The sequence below is a fragment of the Nanorana parkeri genome, unplaced genomic scaffold (assembly GCF_000935625.1).
Source record: "Nanorana parkeri isolate BGI_ZX_2015 unplaced genomic scaffold, ASM93562v1 scaffold1249, whole genome shotgun sequence".
Taxonomy (NCBI): domain Eukaryota; kingdom Metazoa; phylum Chordata; class Amphibia; order Anura; family Dicroglossidae; genus Nanorana; species Nanorana parkeri.
This window is the reverse complement of record NW_017307517.1, coordinates 130,923-144,710: the sequence shown is the minus strand read 5'-3', so window position 1 is coordinate 144,710 and position 13,788 is coordinate 130,923. Positions and strand designations below refer to the sequence as shown.

The window sequence follows — 13,788 nt, the reverse complement described above, 5'->3', positions numbered from 1 at the left end:
TAATTTAGAAAAGCAATTCCATGTAAAGGAATAGCCCGTGTGTCCTACCTCCCCTCCATTCCATAAAACGTTTTGGTATTCAACTCATTTGGTAGGTTAAATGCCTGTGACCCCCTCACCTCCTCGGACCCCTACATCACTGCTAAGTCCTATACTGATGTAGGGATTAAAGGAAGGACGTGCGGTACAGTAGTCATCCAGAGCTCCCAGAAGTGTTGAATGCAAGAAAGGTTTATAGAGACAAGGGATGCACCGCTATATTGGCCACCGAAACATGTCGGCCGAAAATGGCACTTTTGGCATAATGCGAAAGTGCCATTTTCTGGCCAATGCAGTGGTGCATCAATTCTTTCTCTCCTCCCCGCTGTGCGTTGCTCTGTGTCCCAGCGGGGAGGAGAGAAACTGTCACAGGTGGAGGAGAGGGGGGCGTGGTCTCACCGCGATCGGTAATGGCCGCTTGATATTGCAGCTCCACAGCAGGGTCATATATTTCAGCTACTCACTGCATCCACGGCACTGTCCGACTCCCACGATCTGCCTGTAATTAATCTCCTATCCGCTTGGACGAGATGGGAGGTAAGAAACAGAAGGGACCGAGGAAATTGACAGATTACTATCCGCGGCCGGAGCCGCGATACAGACAAAATGGCGCCGGCGCAGTAATTACCTCAGCCCCTCCTGACACATCTGACAGCTATGACTCAGAGATGGAGGCGGGAGGTAGTCAGGGAGCTCTCCACTCTACAGATCAGTCTAAAAGACCTGCCAGCTCCCCCCTCGGCTCACCACAGACCAAAGAAACTTTTAGTTAAAAAAAATCATTAGCCTCAGTACCTGCTCATGCAAATGTCAGTTCTAATACAACATTATTGCAGGATGTGCCTGTCACAGATAACCCAGCGTCTGAATCTTCTATTGTGGTACTCCAGTCGCAAATATCAGACTTGGGAACACGCACAGACCGCACTGAAATTCTCATCAATGATTATGCGGCTGCCTATAATGATCTGGTGGATGCCCATGCCGATCAGAGTACCCTCATTCAGAAATTGCAAGCAAAAGTCACCGATTTAGAAGACAGATCTAGGCGCAACAATATTAAATTCAGGGGGATTCCTGAAGCAGTGGACCTAGGGAACTCCCAGAATATCTTCATCAACTTCTTCATGCGCTACTGCCTAACTGCTCAAGCTCTGAATTGATGATTGACAGAGCGCACAGACTGCACAAGCCTAACCATCTGCCAGCATCTGTTCCAAGAGATGTCATTGCTCGCATCCATTTCTTTCACACCAAAGATAAACTTATGCTGGCCTCTAAGCAATCCCCAGCGCTTCCGGAACCCTACTCCCATATTTCACTCTATGCTGATATCTCGGCTGCCTCAGCTCAACAACGCAAAGAATTCGCCATTGTCACCAAGGCTCTATGTGATAGTCAGATCTTGCATAGATAGGGCTTCCCGACAAAGCTTCTGGTTTCCCATCAAAACAAGGTGATTCCAATCCTCTCTCCACCGGATGGTGTTCGTATTCTCAAGTCATGGGGCATAACGATTGCGGTACCCTCTTCTACGTCTACGCTTCAATTACCACGTAAGGTTCCTATGGACTGGGCTTCCCGCTGAAATCCGGTACTTCCTTGCTTTTGCAATACACGCCGAGTCTTCTTTCTTCCTGAAGTGAAGTTTCCTTCGACAGTTATGACCCTGCTGTGACTGCGTTTTTAAAGTGTTACTTGCCCCCGGTTAAAGTGTGCCGTACTCATCTCTTCACCTCCCAATGGTCCTGCTGGCTATCGGATCCCAGATGCATGGTTAAAATTAGATGAATAGACCATGGTGTGACTTCATATTACTTAATTACGTCCTTACAAGTTGAGCACTTTATTATTATGCCCAAAAATGTATGCTGATAATTCCTTATTCGTGTAATGGTGTAAGAGTTAAAATTGTGGATGGATATACTGGTAGTTGTACCATTTATATTGTTGTATATACCACATGTCTGATACCTTATGTCCCTTTTTTTTTTCTTTCTCTCTTTTCTTCGGTTCCTTATGGCATGTTTGTATTTAATATATTCAAAACTAATACAATTTATTGTAAAAAAAAAAAGAAACTGTCACAGGTGGCCAAGCGTTGCTGGAGGAGAGCTCCTCATCCAATGCCCCATTAATCTGACCCCTGACAACTTTTTTGGTTTACTATGAGGGGGTACATTTATTAATATTTACCATTGAAATTCATTGTTGTGACTAAATTAAACTGGGACCTATACTGCACAAAAAACTAAAAGAAAGCGAAATATCTAAAATACATTTTGAGCAATTTATCAAAATTAGAGCAGAAAAAATCTGGAGCAGTTGTCTATGGCAATCAGCTTCTCTCTTCAGTTTGTTCAGTTAAACTTTGACAATGAAAGGCGGATGCTGACTGGTTACCATGCACAGCTGCTCCAGATTTTGTCTTCAAGAGCAGCTGTTGTTAAAGTGTTTGAAGACTGGACTGTCAGCCGAAAATCTGGGTCTGAACGTGCGAATTGTGGCCGTCAGCGACTAGTCAATGTAAGGGCAGAACGGAGAGTGGCAAGACTGGTACAAGACAACAGAAGGGCAACAGTGCAGTGTCAGATTCCTCACATCACCTTTCAACATCTCGTGGAGTCACGTGGCGGCCCAAAGAAGTCATCTCGCGGAGTCATCTCGTGGCCCAACGAAGTACTGATGGGGTGGTCATAATAATCTGGCCACTCAGTGTATATTTGATTAAATTCTTTCAAATGAAAAAGATTTAAGTTAAAGAAAAAAATGTTTTGTTTATTTTTATCGCAAACACTTATGGCACGGTGACACTAGGCTGCCCACTGCAATGCTCCATTTTAGCAGATTCGGTAGTGTGTTCTAACAGGTCCGGTGGAAATGCAGTGTGATATGCTGTCTCATAGAAAACACATGTATTCTATGTGCGCTAGCAGTTGCTGAAAATACCAGTCACCACATATAGTATGAATGGGCCCAGGAAAGGGTAGATTATATTACATACATAAATATACACTAAGCAAAACAAAAGGATATTTAGAACCTGGGAGCATGTGCTATATATCACATAGCAGAACAGATCTTGAAACAAAGAAAGAAAACATGTAAATGTAAAATATCTCTGATTTACTTATTTTACTTAATTGCCCCAGTGCATGTTGCCGTATTCACTGAATCAGGGTTGATTTATAGAAAAGGAAAAAAAACAGAGATCACTTTGCAAAATGAATGCTCACTGAGCTTAGAAAATAAGGGGGAAACTATGTTCACTTTTAATAATCAGTAATGTGCACAATAACATTTTCTTGACTATGATTTAAGTGAATACTGTTTCACCTCAGGTGAATATTGATTTTGTTAAGTAAACAATCTCTATTCCTTTAGTAAATCAACCCCATTACGTTAGATCAATACCTGCAATCTGGTGTCAGTTACTATAGTGTGTTATAATGATATATATACCACAACCCTATACAAACTAATTTCAAATATTGTTGTGTGGAAACAACATGATTTAATCATTCATAGGGGGAAAAAAAACAAAAAACATTTTCTTGTTTTAAAATGTTTGTCTGAACGAGTACCTAATAAAATTCACACTCACTCAACTTCTCTTTGACCATTACTGATCTTATTATTACTGTCCATTTATATTTGTTGTCAGCAGTATCCGCATTGTTTAGTTCTCCACATTCAGTGAGTTTCTTTTTACCTTCAGGGAAAGTATAGCATTTTTTTATTTTTTATTTATTTACAGATCCAGGCTGATTTGCTGCTATGTTGTGAATAGCCCAAATAGGAAGATATTAAGTGATACACACACAGCTGGATGTCTCAGAGATGGTATATAGCACTTGCTATTAGGCATAGGATCCTCTGGATTAACCATTTACTCTCACTCTCATTCTCCCTTTTGTCTCTCTCTTTCACCCACACAGACACACACACACAGTCTCTCACTTCCTCTCTCTCTCTCTCTCTCTCACACACACACACACACCTCTCTCTCTCTCTCTTCTATCTATATCGTTTCTCTCTCTCTCCCTTTCTCCCACACACACGCACAGTGTTTTTCTCTCTCTCTTTCTCGTTTCCTTTTTCACTCTCTCACACACACACGCACAGTGTTTTCCTCTCTATCTTTCTTTCTTTCTTGCACTTGCTCTCTCACTCCCTTATGCCTCTCCTGATCCTTCTCTCTCTCTCTCTCTTTCTCTCTTTTACATACCTCTCCTACACATCTCTCTTTCTCCTTTTCTCCTGCTCGCTCTCTCTCTCTTTTCTCTCGATCTCCCTTGCATACTCACTCTCTCTGTGTTTCACTCCTCTTTTTTTCTTAAACCTCTCTCTCTTTCTCTCGATATCTTTCTCACTCTCTCTCTCTCTCTTTTACACCTCTCTCTTTCTTTATGCCCCCAACTTATTTCTCTCCTCTCTCTACTCCTCCTGCTTCCAATTAGTTTAATATGAAATTAAAAGCATAACGTTATATAATTTTATTTTAAATATCCTCAGCAAGTCTTTTTTTCACTCTCTTACACCTCTCTTTCTCTCACTCTCTTTCTCTCAGTCTCTTACACCCCTTTCTCTTCCACTTTATCTCTCAGTCTTTCTCTCTCATTCTCCTTCTCCCCCCACCCCTCCACTCCCTCTTATTCTCTTATACCTCTCTCTCTTTCTTGTCTTAAACTCTATTTCTCATACACATCTCTCTCTCTCTCTCTCTCTCTCTCTCTCTCTCTCTTTTACACCTCTCTCTTTCTTTTGCCCCCCAACTTATTTCTCTCCTCTCTCTACTCCTCTTGCTTCCAATTAGTTTAATATGAAATTAAAAGCATAACGTTATATAATTTTATTTTAAATATCCTCAGCAAACATCAAAATATAATATAAAAAGTGCTATTATATTCTTAAAAATAATATATTTATTTCCTTCAAATTGATAACAGGTAATCCATTTTCAGTATTGTTCAAGCATCTGTGCTGAAACAATCACCAAGTCTGTCATCTAATATCTCTAACTGATGATTGTAGTAAATGTAATTAGATATGAAAATTTGGGTTTGTGTTTAAAACAAAAGGATTTGGCAGGAACCATCTCTGCCGGGACTCGAACCCGGAACCTCTGGATTAGAAGTCCAGCGCGCTCGTCCATTGCGCCACAGAGACCTCACCGCTTGCTCAGCATCAGCACCAGCTCTGAAAAAGGATACACCTTCTGCATCCACACAGCATCACTGCTGCATCATCTCAGCATCCTCCCTTGTACCAGGGAATGCTGTAAAATCAGGATGCAGGAATGTAGCTAAGCCTAAGTGCTTCCACATACTAGCTGCTGGAGCTGGCTGGAAGGGAAGGAATGTGTTAATTGGGAATGCAGGAGCATCACTACACAGAGAACTGTAAAATTTTTCTAGCAGACAATGACATCTAAAAGACGGTGTGGACTGCAGGATGCTTTAGTAAGGGACACATGACAAATGCGGGCTTCATGTCAGGATTAAAGAGCAGGTTGACAGCTCTTTCGTGTGAGGACAATGGCTGGGATGGACAGAAACATGCACAGGAATTGGCATGACATTTATTCGAGGTTGTTGGGATTCGGGTGGTCTCATATAAAATGCTACGGGAGGAGCTATCACACTACACAGGCAATGCTGCAAAAAAAGAAAGGACAGCGTGCTGTTACAGAGAAAACACACCAGTGATGCAAAACACAGGATGTCTTACAGTGTCAAAGCATTCAAGGTACAAATAGAACAGTGTCTATGTAAGTCGAGTGCTGGATGCTCTTCTGCAGAAAAGCCAGGCAGCATCATTACTGACTCTTACTATGTGCAAGCCAGAGACTTCAAATTGTAGCTTGCAAGTTTTAATGAAATTGTCCGGCATATCAGTTTATGACACGTGAGATATCAATAGTACCAGAAATTACCAACACAGAACAGCATTACAAACCTAAACAATCCTACGCAATAAAGTCTAGTTAATAAGATGTATGTAAAACTTTGGATATGGGTGGAATTCTGCTGGGATTCCCTAAGTATTTAGTGTGAAGGACACTAGGATAGCTGCACTGTCAAAGTATCCAAATATGTTTTTTACTAATGTACCTGACGGCATTTATTCTTCCATAGTCAGTCTCAAAAAACAAGCTGCTATGGCAGTTGCAGAAATAAATAAAGCTGAACTTCATGTATAAATATTTATTTATACCAGGCCTTCTTAAACTTTTTCCACTCGTGACCCCTTTACGCCCGAGGAAATTTTAACGTGACCCCAGGTATATAGAAAAGGTATACAAATCAAACATTTACCGATATTAAAGAAATTTAATTTGAAACAATGATTTGGTATACATATAATTTTACAATGTATTAAAGATGAAAGCAAATTTGCATACTAATTAGATACATGTGCTTGTTTATTTTTACATAAAGAATTACATCTTGGCAGAATATGAGATACTGCAGGACATAGAGCATCTTCAATGTTTTTCAGAGATGATCGATATTTTAATTTAATAACCGTCAATGCTGAGAACCCTGCTTCACATAAGTATGTAGTACAAAATGGTAGACATATGTTTAGGGCCATTTCAGAAATGGTTCGAAATTCTGTCCTAATCCCAAGCCAACATTCATTCAACAATTTTTTTCCAAAACAAGTTTTAAACCTGTGTCGCTTGATAACTCAGCAAATTCTTCTTGAACTGTTAATGGCCACCCAACATAGCTCCCAACTGTTTCTCATTTGGAGGGACTATCCATCTTTAGGAACATGTCCCTCATTTGTCTTATATTTTGATCTGATGTATATACCTCTAGAAAAAATGTATTACTGTACTACCAAAAGTGTAATACTGCACTAATCCCTTTGCCCAACCCCTAGAGTATTGTGTATGATATTTTGAAAACCAATATAAAGAAAAGATAGTAAGTAACAAAAATGTTTTAACATTTTAACTGTCCATTTTTCATATATTAAAGGAGAACTATGAGGTTAGGGCTTTTCCCCATAGTTCTCCTTAGGGTAACGGGAGGACACAAACTAGCGTCCTCCCGTCACCCTAAGCTCAGTATACCGCAAGCTACAGCTCGCAGTATACTGAGACACCGCAGCTGAAGCGGATCCAGACAATTAATGTCTGGATCCGCTCAGCTGCGTGAGTGACAGCTGGCTCTGCCTATCTAGAGGCAGAGCAAGCTGTACCCCTCCCCCGTCCATTCCGCCAGTCAGCGCTGGAGGATCGGAGCGGGGAGGGGGGAATCCAGTCCCTCCCCTGTCATGGCAGAGAGCCGTGACAGGATCGAGAAGTGAGCGAACGCCGGTATGTGTTCGCTCACTTCCCGATCTACTGAGCCGACCTGTAACAGTTTCATTGTCACAGGTCGGCTGGAACTATGAGGTGAGTGAAAAACACTCACCTCATAGTTCTCCTTTAATTCTCCAAGGTCCACCACCCATATTACTTGGAGCATGATTGACATGTGTTCTTTTTATATCTACCTTCTGCTAAAAGGTGTCTAACATAGTAAGTTGGGAGGTATGCAAAACAAGAGCACAATGCAATGACCTACTGAGTTATTCTGACAGTTGCATGGTGTGGCATGTTACCATGAGGCATGGCAGGTTAAAGTTGTTTCTTCAAAAACCCAGTGGAAGTATTCCTCCCTGTCCATGTGTTAATGTGTGCATTTTACAGGTTTGAACAAGAGCTCTAACCTGTGGTCTGCCCCCTCCAGCCTTTCATGCCTATTGATCGTCCCATTACTGATGGGCAGTCTTATTAACCAATAGAAATATGTAGGAGTCAGGTGGTATTAGCTTTTGTAATTGTCATTATGGACAAATTATATCCACTAATGGTACTCTTAGGAATGAAAGGTTCAGCTGCCAAAGGTAAGAGAACTGACACCAATCATGTAACTTGTGCTTTGCATGATATCCCATAGTGTGGGCAGGGCCCTCCTAACTATCTTATCTTGAATTGTATTGTAACTGTAATGCCTTATATTTTAAAGCCCTACGCAAACGTTTAGATACTGCATATACTGTAGAACACATCATGTTTTGGACTTAATACATATTGACATAGTAGAGCAGGCTAAAGCTGAAATATTTTCTGTTGCTGGAAATAACTTTACAAATCGTTCCTGGGGTGTAATTATTCTTATACACTCACCAGCCACTTTAATACGTACACTTTGCTTGAGAACTGCCTTAATTCTTCGTACCATAGATTCAACAAGGTGTTGGAAACATTCCTCAGAGATTTTGGGCCATAATGGCATGATAGCATAACGGGCCCAAGAAAATATCCCCCACACCATTACACCACCACCACCCTGAACCACTGATACAAAGCAGGATGGATCCATGCTTTCATGTTGTTTACGCCAAATTCTGACTCTACCATTTGAATGTCGCAACTGAAATCGAGACTCATCAGACCAGGCAATGTTTTTCCAATCTTCTATTGTCCAATTTTGGTGAGCCTGTGTGAATTATAGCCTCCGTTTCCAGTTCTTAGCTGACAGGAGTGGCACCCGGTGTGGTCTTCTGCTGCTGTAGCCCATCTGCTTCAAGGTTTGACATGTTTTGCGTTCAGAGATAGTATGCTGCATAACTCGGTTCTAACGAATGGTTATCTGAGTTACTGTTGCCTTTCTATCATCTCGAACCAATCTGCCCATTCTCCTCTGACATCAACAAGGCATTTTCGTCCACACAGCTGCCACCCACTGGATATTTTCTCTTTTTCGGACCATTCTCTGTAAACCCTAGAGATAGTTTTGCGTGAAAATGCCAGTAGATCAGCAGTTTTTAAAATACTCAGACCAGCCCCTCTGGCACTAACAACCATGCCACCTTCAAAGTCACTTAAATCCCCTTTCTTCCCCATTCTGATGCTGAACTTCAGCAAGTCAAGTTGCTGCCATGTAATTGGCTGATTAGCAATTTACGTTACCAAGCAATTGAACAGGTGTACCTAATAAAGTGGCCGGTGAGTGTATACACTTAATGCTTTTTTTAGTTAAAGCTGAACTTCAGCTTTAGAAATGGATATAGGCTTTCATTGGCTAAGCTTGGCGCAATGCAAGTATATATTAATGATCCCTGTGTAATATACTCACCTGTCCGTCGTGTCGTAATCAGTCCGGAGCTCCGTCTCGCCGCCGATTATGTCACGTGTCTCGTCCTCCCTATGTGGCTTAAGCCGCGAAATTCAATTGCACGGCATTCATGCAAAGAAATTAACGTCGGCAATTGAGTGCCAGAACCGAACCTCTCCAAACAGCAGTTCTAACTGCTCTCCAAACTAAGCACTCTCTCCTTTCCAAGCTGCTGTGAATGTCTCCTGCAGTAGTGTGTTTCCCACACATAGAGAGATACGTTATTAAACTCCAAGAAGCTGCTACCCCACATGGCTGTTAACCCTTGCTTTGGTCATTATCTACCAAAGTACACTGACAAAGCTTCTACCTCACCTGGCGGTTAACCCTTGCTTCTCTCAAACTCTACCAAGGTTAATACGAAGCTGCTACTTCACCTGGCTGTTAACCCTCTCTTCTCTCAACTCTACCAAGGTACGGATACAAAACTGCTACTTCACCTGGCTGTTAACCCTTGCTACCTTCAAATCTACCAAAGTATGCTGATCAAGCTTACCACACCTGGCTGTTAACCCTATACTCATACTGTAGCAAGTTATCCTGACTTGTAGGAGTCCCTTCAATCTCCACTACTTCATACTTGGGAATTGCTCACTGACTACGGTGGTATCCAGAAGGCTCCCAAGGATTTCCAACACAAATCTACTAACTGCAAGCAAATATTATTTTTTACCATTGACTATTATTGTTTCATGAGAATCTTGAGAAGTGAAGTAACTTCCGTAAAATATCTACAAATACTGCTATAGACTATAGCCTCTCTCTGCAACGCATGTTGCCCCACCTTTCAGTTGTGTGAACCTTCCCACTTAACTTCCTGAATGAGTTAATAGAGTTGCATACCAACACACTGTAAATAACTAAACAAGCTGGTTCATTGATCCGTAGCTGAGATCCAATTAATTTTAAACACTTGCCTGTGCCTTATACCATGACACAGTCACTGGGATTTTTGGATATAGTGTAGTAGCCACAGCTACTACAGTGTATTACAGCATCTTCTGTGTATAGGAACAGACTGTGTGTCAAGTCACCAATCCACTTCCAGTCAGAGAACACCTAGTATTCATTAAGCAAAATACTAGATGTCCTCTAAATGGCCACCATGCACTATGCAAGTAAGCAACCCCCTGTGTTAGATGCTGGAATACACTGTAGTGTGGTAAAAAAAGAAGTGAAGCCACACATCGCTGATCCCTTGCATACACAGGTTTACCCCGTCAGCAATGACAGAGATCTTCCACCCACTACTGGGGTTCAATCATGTATTGCTTTAACTGCTCTGCCAGACTATTTACCACACGGCAATTAAACAACAGGACAACAGTAAGAGTCTCTGTGTTAATGGAAGTTTATGACAGCCATTTACAGCTGAGCTCATTAAGAGGCTTGTGTACATCCTGGCTTAGATGTTTGTGCATTTTATTCAATCAGATCTTCTTTGTGTCAATGTGTGTTGGTAAAAAAACTGTACAATTTTTATTAAACGATTACACTGTTGCAGATTGATACAGAAAATGTGGTCAATGAAACATGTGTTCTGGTGCCATCTACTGCTCAAATACAAGAATACCGCACACGCTTGATTTTCTCCATGCCAAAGATTGTTTTGTATGTAAATGTAAACAGGGTGATGCAGGAGAAATGTTTTCTGTTAAACTGAAAAGTGTCCAAGCAAGTGTAAAAAAGAAAATAAACCGAACCACCTGTATAGCACAAAAAATAGCAATAGGAATTTGGTTTCCTATTCTGTGCAACTATCCAGTCACCTTCCCCTATTCATGTACCAGACCCACCATCACATTTGTTACTTTTCTCTTTTGACCCTGTCACAAGAGAGGAGGTTACAAAGCTTTTCTGTGACACCCCCTCACCACTTGCCCCCTGGATTCTGTTCCCTCACCACTACTTCGCTCACCCACCCACCCTACACTCTCTTACTCACATTTTCAATCTTTCACGCTCTACTAGCATATTTCCCTCCTCTCGAAAGCATGCACTGGTCACCCCAATATCCAAAAAACCCTCACTGGTCCCGCTTTCAAAAACTCCTCCTGCCCATGCACCTTACCCAACTTTTTCCTTGAGAATGATAACACAACTATCCATCCCTCCCCCCATGCCATGGTGCTGGGTGTCATCCTTGAGTCGGACCTCACCTTTCTTCCCCACATCCAATCACTATCCAAATCCTGATGCCTTCACCTTCGCAACATCTCCAAAATACGCCCCTTCCTCACCAATGAAACCGCAAATTTACTCATCCACTCAACTTGTTATATCTTGTCTTGACTATTGCAACTCCCTCCTCATTGGCCTACCTCTACACAGGCTATCCCCCCTTTAGTCTATCATGAATGCAGCTGCTAGACTCATTCACCTAACCAACCGTTCAATGTCTGTTGATCCCTGCACTGGCTTCCAATAGCCCAAAGAATAAAATTCGAAATATAAACAACCACTTACAAAGCCATCCACAACTCTGCCCCTGGCTATATGTCAAACCTTGTCTCGAAGTATCACCCTAACCGCCCCCTACGCTCTTCAAAAAACCTGCTTTCCAGTTTCCTCGTCAACTCCTCCTATGCTCGCCTCCAGGACTTCACTAGAGTCTTTCCCATCCTCTGGAACTCTTTACCCCAACCTGTCCATCTATCTCCTGGTCTGACTGCCTTTAGGCGATCCCTTAAGACTCATATCTTCAAGGTAGGCCTATCCCACCTCAACTAACCACTCAACCATCACGTACTCATACAATTCATTCACTCCCTTTTAGATTGTAAGCCCCCATGGGCAGGGAAGGAATACATTACAATCACAATATAATTCAAGACAAGATGGTAATCTTGTCTTGAATTATATTGTGATTGTAATGTATTCCTTATATTGTAAAGCGCTGCGCAAACTTTTGGCACTATATAAATCCTATATAATAATTAAAAATTAAGACTGGTTGCTATGGCCAGATTTGTTTTATTCTTTGTCCTTTGTAGGGTGAACAGGCTACATGCTTGCTTTCATAGCATCAAGGCATTTCCCAGTTTGGTTTCTTTTGAAAAACTTCCCATCTATGCGCAACATCAGGCTGTCTTTCAGATGACCTCTAACCCTTAAACCTAAAGGGCTAGACTCAAAGTAATAATGTAATGCTGTCCTTCTGGAAATGCTTGTTACGTGGCTATCATGCTGATGCATTGGTTTTCACAGTCACTGCAGTCACTGACCATAAACAAGTAAACAGAGTAATTTTGAATTTTCTTAACCTTGCTGCAAGCACACCTGACAGTTCATAAAAAAATCAGACTTATTGAAAGTTCATGTCATCCAAGTACACAGCAAAATCATCCTCCCACTAGTTGGCGCCAAAGCGCACAGTGCTTCCCCCTTTCCCCTATATAAAGGACTCTGCCCACTCCACCCACCCCAGGCTTGACAAAGGAGGTGAACCTCTGAAACGCGTTGCCTAGCAACACCTGACACCTGACGACCCAGAAGTACTCAGCAGCTGTGACCCTGCTTTGAGGAGAACCAGCCACAGCAGTGCTCAGCCACTGGATCAGACCTGTGTCTTCCAGCACAGGCGTCCTGGGATCTTTCTGTATAGGAAATTATGGACACCGGCACTCCAAAGTAGAATTACGTCTTTTATTGACGTGTCATGCAACAATACACTTATTGCAATAAGTGTATTGTTGCATGACACGTCAATAAAAGACGTTATTCTACTTTGAAATGCCGGTGTCCATGATTTCTTATACTCTAGTCAGACGGTGGCCATCCGTCGACTACTGATGCACCCAAAAAAATGGTAACAGTGTTCTCAAAGGAGAGGACACTGTTGAGAGATGGTTACTAAAAAGGAAAAAAGGGGGAAAAAAGGAAAGGGGAAAACTGAGCTGTGACTTTACTTTGAGGTATAGGTTTGACCTGTTCCTGGCATCTGATGCGTAGAGAGTACAATGAACTAGGGACTGTTTATCCTGTTTATCTATAATTGAGGGAGAGGAAGTCTCTGTAATCCATATGATTAAATGTATAAACCGTCCACTATCTTCATATATATATACTCTGGTCTCAATATTTCAACCCTTTTGGTGAGTGAATTCGTCTTAAAAAGTCTTAATTACTTTGTTGCAAAAAGTCATTCAAACTTTCCCAGTGACATGAAGTTCCTCTTGATGTTAAATCTGTTGCAAGGGGGAGACCTGTGTGGGACCAATGGGGATAGTGTAACGGTCGACCATACTCACAGTTAGCTGTCTCTTACCCCTCCATTTCTCGAGTCCAGGGAGCTCTGTTTGTTCCACATTCTCACCAGCAATTGGTTCGTCTGTAACTTTTCCAGATCCCAGGGTTTTCTCTAATACCTCAATGAGGTTAGTCCATTTGTTGTCTCCTTTTTCCTTGGGACCGAGGGATTTCCTTTAGGTGAACACTATTTACGGTAGCTGGTTGTTCTCTGGTTGTTCCGATATCTCGGTACCCCCGGTACTTCAGTACAATGTGTTTAGTGATTTCCAGACGTTTGAATTCCAATCATCTTGGTTCAGGAAACAAGGTCATTTCTATGGTC

At 41.8% G+C, this 13,788-nt stretch overlaps 1 non-coding gene across 1 annotated transcript; it reads right to left on the bottom strand.

The window, feature by feature from the left end:
- Positions 1 to 5,134: 5,134 nt before the first annotated feature.
- On the bottom strand, positions 5,135 to 5,208 carry TRNAR-UCU. Its single transcript has one exon. It is a non-coding gene; the product is annotated as a tRNA-Arg (tRNA).
- Positions 5,209 to 13,788: the final 8,580 nt, after the last annotated feature.